Genomic DNA, 14,326 nt, shown 5'->3' on the forward strand with positions numbered 1-14,326 from the left:
CCGAACCCGTCCGAAACGAATCGAATTACACTTCGAGACTCGCCGACATGATCGCCACGATGCACAGAGCACCCTCCTAAATATTAGGACAAATCGGACGACGTTGTATTTTTTCACAACCAGGACCGAAACCCTAGGCCGAACAAAATGGTCAAATGCGAAGTGAAATTCTTTGGCTCGAAATTTTACGAGCTTGTGCAGAACTTCTAGGCAATCATATCGGCAGGTGACACGAAGTGATTCGAGTTCGTTTGCCCCCCCATTTTCTTTAACGAACGATAAGTTTTTGTGAAAATAACAAGTGCCCCGGTCCCGGCCGAAACGACTCGAATTACACTTCGAGACCCGCCGACATGATTGCCACGATGCACAGAGCACACTCGTAAATTTTTGGGCAAATCGGACGACGTTGTATTTTTTCACAACCAGGACCGAAACCCTAGGCCGAACAAAATGGTCGGACACGAAGTGAGATTGTTTGGCTCGAAATTTTACGAGCTTGTGCAGAACTTCTAGGCAATCATATCGGCAGGTGACACGAAGTGATTCGAGTTCGTTTGCCCCCCCATTTTATTTAACGAATGATAACTTTTTCTGAAAATAACAAGTGCCCCGAACCCGGCCGAAACGACTCGAATTACACTTCGAGACCCGCCGACATGATCGCGACGATGCACAGAGCACACACTTAAATTTTCGGGCAAATCGGACGACGTTGTATTTTTTCACACCCAGGACCGAAACCCTAGGCCGAACAAAATGGTCGGATGCGAAGTCAGATTGTTTGGCTCGAAATTTTACGAGCTTGTGCCGAACTTCTAGGCAATCATATCGGCAGGTGACACGAAGTGATTCGAGTTCGTTTGCCCCATCATTTTCTTTAACGAACGATAACTTTTTTCGAAAATAAGAAGTGCTCCGAACCCGTCCGAAACGACTCGAATTACACTTCGAGACCCGCCGACATGATCGCCACGATGCACAGAGCACCCTCGTAAATATTCGGACAAATCGGACGACGTTGTATTTTTTCACAACCAGGACCGAAACTCTAGGCCGAACAAAATGGTCGAATGCGAAGTGAAATTCTTTGGCTCGAAATTTTACGAGCTTGTGCAGAACTTCTAGGCAATCATATCGGCAGGTGGCACGAAGTGATTCGAGTTCGTTTACCCCCATTTTCTTTAACGAACGATAACTTTTTGTGAGAATAACAAGTGCCCTGGTCCCGGCCGAAACGAATCGAATTACACTTCGAGACCCGCCGACATGATCGCCACGATGCATAGAGCACCCTCGTAAATTTTTGGGCAAATCGGACGACGTTGTATTTTTTCACAACCAGGACCGAAACCTTAGGCCGAACAAAATGGTCGGATACGAAGTGAGATTGTTTGGCTCGAAATTTTACGAGCTTGTGCAGAACTTCTAGGCAATCATATCGGCAGGTGACACGAAGTGATTCGAGTTCGTTTGCCCCCCCATTTTATTTAACGAACGATAACTTTTTCTGAAAATAACAAGTGCCCCGAACCCGGCCGAAACGACTCGAATTACACTTCGAGACCCGCCGACATGATCGCGACGATGCACAGAGCACACACTTAAATTTTCAGGCAAATCGGACGACGTTGTATTTTTTCACACCCAGGACCGAAACCCTAGGCCGAACAAAATGGTCGGATGCGAAGTCAGATTGTTTGGCTCGAAATTTTACGAGCTTGTGCCGAACTTCTAGGCAATCATATCGGGAGGTGACACGAAGTGATTCGATTTCGTTTGCCCCCCCATTTTCTTTAACGAACGATAACTTTTTTTGAAAATAACAAGTGCCTCAAACCCGGCCGAAACGACTCGAATTACACTTCGAGACCCGCCGACATGATCGCCACGATGCACAGAGCACCCTCGTAAATTTTCGGTGAAATCGGACGACGTTGTATTATTTCACAACCAGGACTGAAACCATAGGCCGAACAAAATGGTCGGATGCGAAGTGAAATTGTTTGGCTCGAAATTTTACGAGCTTCTGAAGAACTTCTAGGCAATCATATCGGCAGCTGACACGAAGTGATTCGAGTTCGTTTGTCCCCCCATTTTCTTTAACGAACGATAACTTTTTGTCAAAATAACAAGTGCCCCGGTCCCGGCCGAAGCGACTCGAATTACACTTCGAGACCCGCCGACATGATCGCCACGATGCACAGAGCACCCTCGTAAATTTTCGGGCAAATCGGACGACGTTGTATTTTTTCACAACCAGGACCGAAACCTTAGGCCGAACAAAATGGTCGGATGCGAAGTGAAATTGTTTTGCTCGAAATTTTACGAGCTTCTGCAGAACTTCTAGGCAATCATATCGGCAGGTGACACGAAGTGATTCGAGTTCGTTTGCCCCCCCATTTTCTTTAACGAACGATAACTTTTTGTAAAAATAACAAGTGCCCCGAACCCGGCCGAAACAACTCGAATTACACTTCGAGACCCGCCGACATGATCGCCACGATGCACAGAGCACCCTCGTACGTTTTCGGGCAAATCGGACGACGTTGTATTTTTTCACAACCAGGACCGAAACCCTAGGCCGAACAAAATGGTCGGATGCGAAGTGAGATTGTTTGGCTCGAAATTTTACGAGCTTCTGCAGAACTTCTAGGCAATCATATCTGCAGGTGACACGAAGTGATTCGAGGTCGTTTGCCCCCCCCCCCATTTTCTTTAACGAACGATAACTTTTTCCGAAAATAACAAGTGCCCCGAACCCGGCCGAAAAGACTCGAATTACACTTCGAGACCCGCCGACATGATCGCGACGATGGACAGAGCACCCTCGTACGTTTTCGGGCAAATCGGACGACGTCGTATTTTTTCACAACCAGGGCCGAAACCCTAGGCCGAACAAAATGGTCGGATGCGAAGTGAGATTGTTTGGCTCGAAATTTTACGACCTTGTGCAGAACTTCTGAGCAATCATATCGGCAGGTGACACGAAGTGATTCGAGTTCGTTCGCCCCCCCATTTTCTTTAACGAACGATAACTTTTTTCGAAAATAAAAAGTGCCCCGAACCCGTCCGAAACGACTCGAATTACACTTCGAGACCCGCCGACATGATCCCTACGATGCACAGAGCACCCTCATAAATATTCGGACAAATCGGACGACATTGTATTTTTTCACAACCAGGACCGAAACCCTAGGCCGAACAAAATGGTCAAATGCGAAGTGAAATTCTTTGGCTCGAAATTTTACGAGCTTGTGCAGAACTTCTAGGCAATCATATCGGCAGGTGACACGAAGTGATTCGAGTTCGTTTGCCCCCCCATTTTCTTTAACGAACGATAAGTTTTTGTGAAAATAACAAATGCCCCGGTCCCGGCCGAAACGATTCGAATTACACTTCGAGACCCGCCGACATGATTGCCACGATGCACAGAGCACACTCGTAAATTTTTGGGCAAATCGGACGACGTTGTATTTTTTCACAACCAGGACCGAAACCTTAGGCCGAACAAAATGGTCGGATACGAAGTGAGATTGTTTGGCTCGAAATTTTACGAGCTTGTGCAGAACTTCTAGGCAATCATATCGGCAGGTGACAGGAAGTGATTCGAGTTCGTTTGCCCCCCCATTTTCTTTAACGAACGATAACTTTTTTCGAAAATAAGAAGTGCTCCGAACCCGTCCGAAACGACTCGAATTACACTTCGAGACCCGCCGACATGATCGCGACGATGGACAGAGCACCCTCGTACGTTTTCGGGCAAATCGGACGACGTTGTATTTTTTCACAACCAGGACCGAAACCCTAGGCCGAACAAAATGGTCCGATGCGAAGTGAGATTGTTTGGCTCGAAATTTTACGAGCTTGTGCAGAACTTCTAGGCAATGATATCGGCAGGTGACACGAAGTGATTCGAGTTCGTTTACCCCCATTTTCTTTAACGAACGATAACTTTTTGTGAGAATAACAAGTGCCCTGGTCCCGGCCGAAACGACTCGAATTACACTTCGAGACCCGCCGACATGATCGCCACGATGCATAGAGCACCCTCGTAAATTTTTGGGCAAATCGGACGACGTTGTATTTTTTCACAACCAGGACCGAAACCTTAGGCCGAACAAAATGGTCGGATACGAAGTGAGATTGTTTGGCTCGAAATTTTACGAGCTTGTGCAGAACTTCTAGGCAATCATATCGGCAGGTGACACGAAGTGATTCGAGTTCGTTTGCCCCCCCATTTTATTTAACGAACGATAACTTTTTCTGAAAATAACAAGTGCCCCGATCCCGGCCGAAACGACTCGAATTACAGTTCGAGACCCGCCGACATGATCGCGACGATGCACAGAGCACCCTCGTAAATTTTCGGGCAAAACGGACGACGTTGTATTTTTTCACAACCAGGACAGAAACCCTAGGCCGAACAAAATGGTCGGATGCGAACTGCGATTGTTTGGCTCGAAATTTTACGAGCTTTTGCAGAACTTCTATGCAATCATATCGGCAGGTGACACGAAGTGATTTGAGTTCGTTTGCCCCCCCATTTTCTTTAACGAACGATAACTTTTTGTAAAAATAACAAGTGCCCCGAACCCGGCCGAAACGACTCGAATTACACTTCGAGACCCGCCGACATGATCGCCACGATGCACAGAGCACCCTCGTACGTTTTCGGGCAAATCGGACGACGTTGTATTTTTTCACAACCAGGACCGAAACCCTAGGCCGAACAAAATGGTCGGATGCGAAGTGAGATTGTTTGGCTCGAAATTTTACGAGCTTCTGCAGAACTTCTAGGCAATCATATCGGCAGCTGAGACGATGTGATTCGAGGTCGTTTGCCCCCCCCCCCCCCATTTTCTTTAACGAACGATAACTTTTTCCAAAAATAACAAGTGCCCCGAACCCGGTCAAAACGACTCGAATTACACTTTGAGACCCGCAGACATGATCGCGACGATGGACAGAGCACCCTCGTACGTTTTCGGGGAAATCGGACGACGTTGTATTTTTTCACAACCAGGACCGAAACCCTAGGCCGAACAAACTGGTCGGATGCGAAGTGAGATTGTTTGGCTCGAAATTTTACGACCTTCTGCAGAACTTCTAGGCAATCATATCGGCAGGTGACACGAAGTTATTCGAGTTCGTTTGCCCCCCCATTTTCTTTCACGAACGATAACTTTTTGTGAAAATAACAAGTGCCCCGATCCCGGCCGAAACGACTCGAATTACACTTCGAGACCCGCCAACATGATCGCCACGATGCACAGAGCACCCTCGTAAATTTTCGGGCAAATCGGACGACGTTGTATTTTTTCACAACCAGGACCGAAACCCTAGGCCGAACAAACTGGTCGGATGCGAAGTGAGATTGTTTGGCTCGAAATTTTACGAGCTTCTGCAGAACTTCTAGGCAATCATATCGGCAGGTGACACGAAGTGATTCGAGTTCGTTTGCCCCCCCATTTTCTTTCACGAACGATAACTTTTTGTGAAAATAACAAGTGCCCCGATCCCGGCCGAAACGACTCGAATTACACTTCGAGACCCGCCAACATGATCGCCACGATGGACAGAGCACCCTCGTAAATTTTCGGGCAAATCGGACGACGTTGTATTTTTTCACAACCAGGACCGAAACCCTTGGCCGAACAAAATGGTCGGATGCGAAGTGAGATTGTTTGGCTCGAAATTTTACGAGCTTGTGCAGAACTTCTAGGCAATTATATCGGCAGCTGACACGAAGTGATTCGAGGTCGTTTTCCCCCCCCCCATTTTCTTTAACGAACGATAACTTTTTCCAAAAATAACAAGTGCCCCGAACCCGGCCGAAACGACTCGAATTACACTTCGAGACCCGCCAACATGATCGCGACGATGGACAGAGCACCCTCGTACGTTTTCGGGCGAATCGGACGACGTTGTATTTTTTCACAACCAGGACCGAAACCCTAGGCCTAACAAAATGGTCGGATGCGAAGTGAAATTGTTTGGCTCGAAATTTTACGACCTTGTGCAGAACTTCTAGGCAATCATATCGGCAGGTGACACGAAGTGATTCGAGGTCGTTTGCCCCCCCCCCCCCCCCATTTTCTTTAACGAACGATAACTTTTTCCGAAAATAACAAGTGCCCCGAACCCGGCCGAAACGACTCGAATTACACTTCGAGACCCGCCGACATGATCGCGACGATGCACAGAGCACCCTCGTAAATTTTCGGGCAAATCGGACGACGTTGTATTTTTTCACACCCAAGACCGAAACCGTAGGCCGAACAAAATGGTCGGATGCGAAGTGAGATTGTTTGGCTCGAAATTTTACGAGCTTGTGCAGAACTTCTAGGCAATCAAATCGGCAGGTGACACGAAGTGATTCGAGTTCGTTGGCCCCCCCATTTTCTTTAACGAACGATAACTTTTTTTGAAAATAACAAGTGCCTCAAACCCGGCCGAAACGACTCGAATTACACTTCGAGACCCGCCGACATGATCGCCACTATGCATAGAGCACCCTCGTAAATTTTCGGTGAAATCGGACGACGTTGTATTTTTTCACAACCAGGACCGAAACCATAGGCCGAACAAAATGGTCGGATGCGAAGTGAAATTGTTTGGCTCGAAATTTTAAGAGCTTCTGAAGAACTTCTAGGCAATCATATCGGCAGCTGACACGAAGTGATTCGAGTTCGTTTGTCCCCCCATTTTCTGTAACGAACGATAACTTTTTGTCAAAATAACAAGTGCCCCGGTCCCGGCCGAAACGACTCGAATTACACTTCGAGACCCGCCGACATGATCGCCACGATGCACAGAGCACCCTCGTAAATTTTTGGGCAAATCGGGCGACGTTGTATTTTTTCACAACCAGGACCGAAACCCTAGGCCGAACAAAATGGTCGGATGCGAAGTGAAATTGTTTGGCTCGAAATTTTACGAGCTTGTGCAGAACTTCTAGGCAATCATATCGGCAGCTGACACGAAGTGATTCGAGTTCGTTTGTCCCCCCATTTTCTTTAACGAACGATAACTTTTTGTCAAAATAACAAGTGCCCCGGTCCCGGCCGAAACGACTCGAATTACACTTCGAGACCCGCCGACATGATCGCCACGATGCACAGAGCACCCTCGTAAATTTTCGGGCAAATCGGACGACGTTGTATTTTTTCACAACGAGGACCGAAACCTTAGGCCGAACAAAATGGTCGGATGCGAAGTGAAATTGTTTTGCTCGAAATTTTACGAGCTTCTGAAGAACTTCTAGGCAATCATATCGGCAGGTGACACGAAGTGATTCGAGTTTGTTTGCCCCCCCATTTTCTTTAACGAACGATAACTTTTTGAGAAAATAACAAGTGCCCCGATCCCGGCCGAAACGACTTGAATTACACTTCGAGACCCGCCGACATGATCGCCACGATGCACAGAGCACCCTCGTAAATTTTTGGGCAAATCGGACGACGTTGTATTTTTTCGCAACCAGGACCGAAACCCTAGGCCGAACAAAATGGTCGGATGCGAAGTGAAATTGTTTGGCTCGAAATTTTACGAGCTTGTGCGGAACTTCTAGGCAATCATATCGGCAGCTGACACGAAGTGATTCGAGGTCGTTTGCCCCCCCCCCCCCCCCATTTTCTTTAACGAACGATAACTTTTTCCGAAAATAACAAGTGCCCCGAACCCGGCCGAAACGACTCGAATTACACTTCGAGACCCACCGACATGATCACGACGATGGACAGAGCACCCTCGTACGTTTTCGGGCAAATCAGACGACGTTGTATTTTTTCACAACCAGGACCGAAACCCTAGGCCGAACAAAATGGTCGGATGCGAAGTGAGATTGTTTGGCTCAAAATTTTATGAGCTTCTGCAGAACTTCTAGGCAATCATATCGGCAGGTGACACGAAGTGATTCGAGTTCGTTTGCCCCCCCATTTTCTTTAACGAACAATAACTTTTTGTGAAAATAACATGTGCCCCGATCCCGGCCGAAACGACTCGAATTACACTTCGAGACCCGCCAACATGATCGCCACGATGCACAGAGCACCCTCGTAAATTTTCGGGCAAATCGGACGACGTTGTATTTTTTCACAACCAGGACCGAAACCCTAGGCCGAACAAAATGGTCGGATGCGAAGTGAGATTCTTTGGCTCGAAATTTTACGAGCTTGTGCAGAACTTCTAGGCAATCATATCGGCAGCTGACACGAAGTGATTCGAGGTCGTTTGCCCCCCCATTTTCTTTAACGAACGATAACTTTTTCCGAAAATAACAAGTGCCCCGAACCAGGCCGAAACGACTCGAATTACACTTCGAGATCCGCCGACATGATCGCGATGATGCAGAGAGCACCCTCGTACGTTTTCGGGCAAATCGGACGACGTTGTATTTTTTCACAACCAGGACCGAAACCCTAGGCCGAACAAAATGGTCGGATGCGAAGTGAGATTGTTTGGCTCAAAATTTTATGAGCTTCTGCAGAACTTCTAGGCAATCATATCGGCAGGTGACACGAAGTGATTCGAGTTCGTTTGCCCCCCCATTTTCTTTAACGAACAATAACTTTTTGTGAAAATAACAAGTGCCCCAATCCCGGCCGAAACGACTCGAATTACACTTCGAGACCCGCCAACATGATCGCCACGATGCACAGAGCACCCTCGTAAATTTTCGGGCAAATCGGACGACGTTGTATTTTTTCACAACCAGGACCGAAACCCTAGGCCGAACAAAATGGTCGGATATGAAGTGAGATTCTTTGGCTCGAAATTTTACGAGCTTGGGCAGAACTTCTAGGCAATTATATCGGCAGCTGACACGAAGTGATTCGAGGTCGTTTTCCCCCCCCCCATTTTCTTTAACGAACGATAACTTTTTCCGAAAATAACAAGTGCCCCTAATCCAGCCGAAACGACTCGAATTACACTTCGAGACCCGCCGACATGATCGCGACGATGGACAGAGCACCCTCGTACGTTTTCGGGCGAATCGGACGACGTTGTATTTTTTCACAACCAAGACCGAAACCTTAGGCCGAACAAAATGGTCGGATGCGATGTGAAATCGTTTGGCTCGAAATTTTACGAGCTTGTGCAGAACTTCTAGGCAATCATATCGGCAGCTGACACGAAGTGATTCGAGGTCGTTTGCCCCCCCCATTTTCTTTAACGAACGATAACTTTTTCCGAAAATAACAAGTGCCCCGAACCCGGCCGAAACGACTCGAATTACACTTCGAGATCCGCCGACATGATCGCGACGATGCAGAGAGCACCCTCGTACGTTTTCGGGCAAATCGGACGACGTTGTATTTTTTCACAACCAGGACCGAAACCCTAGGCCGAACAAAATGGTCGGATGCGAAGTGAAATTGTTTGGCTCGAAATTTTACGAGCTTGTGCAGAACTTCTAGGCAATCATCTCGGCAGCTGACACGAAGTGATTCGAGGTCGTTTGCCCCCCCCCCATTTTCTATAACGAACGATAACTTTTTCCGAAAATAACAAGTGCCCCGAAACCGGCCGAAACGACTCGAATTACACTTCGAGTCCCGCCGACATGATCGCGACGATGGACAGAGCACCCTCATACGTTTTCGGGGAAATCGGACCACGTTGTATTTTTTCACAACCAGGACCGAAACCCTAGGCCGAACAAAATGGTCGGATGCGAAGTGAGATTGTTTGGCTCGAAATTTTACGAGCTTGTGCAGAACTTCTAGGCAATCATATCGGCAGGTGACACGAAGTGATTCGAGTTCGTTTGCCCCCCCATTTTCTTTAACGAACGATAACTTTTTCCAAAAATAACAAGTGCCCCGAACCCGGCCGAAACGACTCGAATTACACTTCGAGACCCGCCGACATGATCGCCACGATGCACAGAGCACCCTCGTAAATATTCGGACAAATCGGACGACGTTGTATTTTTTCACAACCAGGACCGAAACCCTAGGCCGAACAAAATGGTCAAATGCGAAGTGAAATTCTTTGGCTCGAAATTTTACGAGCTTGTGCAGAACTTCTAGGCAATCATATCGGCAGGTGACACGAAGTGATTCGAGTTCGTTTGCCCCCCCATTTTCTTTAACGAACGATAACTTTTTCCGAAAATAACAAGTGCCCCGAACCCGGCCGAAACGACTCGAATTACACTTCGAGACCTGCGACATGATCGCCACGATGCACAGAGCACCCTCGTAAATATTCGGACAAATCGGACGACGATGTATTTTTTCACAACCAGGACCGAAGCCCTAGGCCGAACAAAATGGTCAAATGCGAAGTGAAATTCTTTGGCTCGAAATTTTACGAGCTTGTGCAGAACTTCTAGGCAATGATATCGGCAGGTGACACGAAGTGATTCGAGTTCGTTTGCCCCCCCATTTTCTTTAACGAACGATAACTTTTTTTGAAAATAACAAGTGCCCCGAACCCGTCCGAAACGACTCGAATTACACTTCGAGACCCGCCGACATGATCGCCACGATGCACAGAGCACCCTCCTAAATATTCGGACAAATCGGACGACGTTGTATTTTTTCACAACCAAGACCGAAACCCTAGGCCGAACAAAATGGTCGGATGCGAAGTGAAATTGTTTGGCTCGAAATTTTACGAGCTTGTGCAGAACTTCTAGGCAATCATATCGGCAGCTGACACGAAGTGATTCGAGGTCGTTTGCCCCCCCCCCCATTTTCTTTAACGAACGATAACTTTTTCCGAAAATAACAAGTGCCCCGAACCCGGCCGAAACGACTCAAATTACACTTCGAGACCCACCGACATGATCGCGACGATGGACAGAGCACCCTCGTACGTTTTCGGGCAAATCGGACGACGTTGTATTTTTTCACAACCAGGACCGAAACACTAGGCCGAACAAAATGGTCGGATGCGAAGTGAGATTGTTTGGCTCGAAATTTTACGAGCTTGTGCAGAACTTCTAGTCAATCATATCGGCAGGTGACACGAAGTGATTCGAGTTCGTTTGCCCCCCCATTTTCTTTAACGAACGATAACTTTTTTTGAAAATAACAAGTGCCTCGAACCCGTCCGAAACGACTCGAATTACACTTCGAGACCCGCCGACATGATCGCCACGATGCACAGAGCACCCTCCTAAATATTCGGACAAATCGGACGACGTTGTATTTTTTCACAACCAAGACCGAAACCCTAGGCCGAACAAAATGGTCGGATGCGAAGTGAAATTGTTTGGCTCGAAAATTTACGAGCATGTGCAGAACTTCTAGGCAATCATATCGGCAGCTGACACGAAGTGATTCGAGGTCGTTTGCCCCCCCCCCCCCCATTTTCTTTAACGAACGATAACTTTTTCCGAAAATAACAAGTGCCCCGAACCCGGCCGAAACGACTCGAATTACACTTCGAGACCCGCCGACATGATCGCCACGATGCACAGAGCACCCTCGTACGTTTTCGGGCAAATCGGACGACGTTGTATTTTTTCACAACCAGGACCGAAACCCTAGGCCGAACAAAATGGTCGGATGCGAAGTGAGATTGTTTGGCTCGAAATTTTACGAGCTTGTGCAGAACTTCTCGGCAATCATATCGGCAGATGACACGAAGTGATTCGAGCTCGTTCGCCCCCCCATTTTCTTTAACGAACGATAACTTTTTCTGAAAATAACAAGTGCCCCGAACCCGGCCGAAACGACTCGAATTACACTTCGAGACCCGCCGACATGATCGCGACGATGGACAGAGCACCCTCGTACGTTTTCGGGCGAATCGGACGACGTTGTATTTTTTCACAGCCAAGACCGAAACCCTAGGCCGAACAAAATGGTCGGATGCGAAGTGAAATTGTTTGGCTCGAAATTTTACGAGCTTGTGCAGAACTTCTAGGCAATCATATCGGCAGCTGACACGAAGTGATTCGAGGTCGTTTGCCCCCCCCATTTTCTTTAACGAACGATAACTTTTTCCGAAAATAACAAGTGCCCCGAACCCGGCCGAAACGACTCGAATTACACTTCGAGATCCGCCGACATGATCGCCACGATGCACAGAGCACCCCCGTAAATTTTTGGGCAAATCGGACGACGTTGTATTTTTTCACAACCAGGACCGAAACCCTAGGCCGAACAAAATGGTCGGATGCGAAGTGAAATTGTTTGCTCGAAATTTTACGAGCTTGTGCAGAACTTCTACGCAATCATATCGGCAGCTGACACGAAGTGATTCGAGGTCGTTTGCCCCCCCCATTTTCTTTAACGAACGATAACTTTTTCTGAAAATAACAAGTGCCCCGAACCCGGCCGAAACGACTCGAATTACACTTCGAGACCCGCCGACATGATCGCGACGATGGACAGAGCACCCTCGTACGTTTTCGGGCGAATCGGACGACGTTGTATTTTTTCACAACCAAGACCGAAACCCTAGGCCGAACAAAATGGTCGGATGCGAAGTGAAATTGTTTGGCTCGAAATTTTACGAGCTTGTGCAGAACTTCTAGGCAATCATATCGGCAGCTGACACGAAGTGATTCGAGGTCGTTTGCCTCCCCCATTTTCTTTAACGAACGATAACTTTTTCCGAAAATAACAAGTGCCCCGAACCCGGCCGAAACGACTCGAATTACACTTCGAGATCCGCCGACATGATCGCCACGATGCACAGAGCACCCCCGTAAATTTTTGGGCAAATCGGACGACGTTGTATTTTTTCACAACCAGGACCGAAACCCTAGGCCGAACAAAATGGTCCGATGCGAAGTGAGATTGTTTGGCTCGAAATTTTACGAGCTTGTGCAGAACTTCTAGGCAATGATATCGGCAGGTGACAGGAAGTGATTCGAGTTCGTTTGCCCCCCCATTTTCTTTAATGAACGATAACTTTTTTCGAAAATAACAAGTGCCCCGAACCCGTCCGAAACGACTCGAATTACACTTCGAGACCCGCCGACATGATCGCCACGATGCACAGAGCACCCTCCTAAATATTCGGACAAATCGGACGACGTTGTATTTTTTCACAACCAGGACCGAAACCCTAGGCCGAACAAAATGGTCAAATGCGAAGTGAAATTCTTTGGCTCGAAATTTTACGAGCTTGTGCAGAACTTCTAGGCAATCATATCGGCAGGTGACACGAAGTGATTCGAGTTCGTTTGCCCCCCCATTTTCTTTAACGAACGATAACTTTTTCCGAAAATAACAAGTGCCCCGAACCCGGCCGAAACGACTCGAATTACACTTCGAGACCTGCCGACATGATCGCCACGATGCACAGAGCACCCTCGTAAATATTCGGACAAATCGGACGACGTTGTATTTTTTCACAACCAGGACCGAAGCCCTAGGCCGAACAAAATGGTCAAATGCGAAGTGAAATTCTTTGGCTCGAAATTTTACGAGCTTGTGCAGAACTTCTAGGCAATCATATCGGCAGGTGACACGAAGTGATTCGAGTTCGTTTGCCCCCCCATTTTCTTTAACGAACGATAACTTTTTTCGAAAATAACAAGTGCCCCGAACCCGTCCAAAACGACTCGAATTATACTTCGAGACCCGCCGACATGATCGCCACGATGCACAGAGCACCCTCCTAAATATTCGGACAAATCGGACGACGTTGTATTTTTTCACAACCAAGACCGAAACCCTAGGCCGAACAAAATGGTCGGATGCGAAGTGAGATTGTTTGGCTCGAAATTTTACGAGCTTGTGCAGAACTTCTAGGCAATCATATCGGCAGGTGACACGAAGTGATTCGAGTTCGTTTGCCCCCCCATTTTCTTTAACGAACGATAACTTTTTCCAAAAATAACAAGTGCCCCGAACCCGGCCGAAACGACTCGAATTACACTTCGAGACCCGCCGACATGATCGCCACGATGCACAGAGCACCCTCGTAAATATTCGGACAAATCGGACGACGTTGTATTTTTTCACAACCAGGACCGAAACCCTAGGCCGAACAAAATGGTCAAATGCGAAGTGAAATTCTTTGGCTCGAAATTTTACGAGCTTGTGCAGAACTTCTAGGCAATCATATCGGCAGGTGACACGAAGTGATTCGAGTTCGTTTGCCCCCCCATTTTCTTTAACGAACGATAACTTTTTCCGAAAATAACAAGTGCCCCGAACCCGGCCGAAACGACTCGAATTACACTTCGAGACCTGCGACATGATCGCCACGATGCACAGAGCACCCTCGTAAATATTCGGACAAATCGGACGACGATGTATTTTTTCACAACCAGGACCGAAGCCCTAGGCCGAACAAAATGGTCAAATGCGAAGTGAAATTCTTTGGCTCGAAATTTTACGAGCTTGTGCAGAAC

Source organism: Corylus avellana, chromosome 10 (assembly GCF_965113065.1).
Source record: "Corylus avellana chromosome 10, dhCorAvel1.hap1.2, whole genome shotgun sequence".
Classification (NCBI taxonomy): Eukaryota; Viridiplantae; Streptophyta; class Magnoliopsida; order Fagales; family Betulaceae; genus Corylus; species Corylus avellana.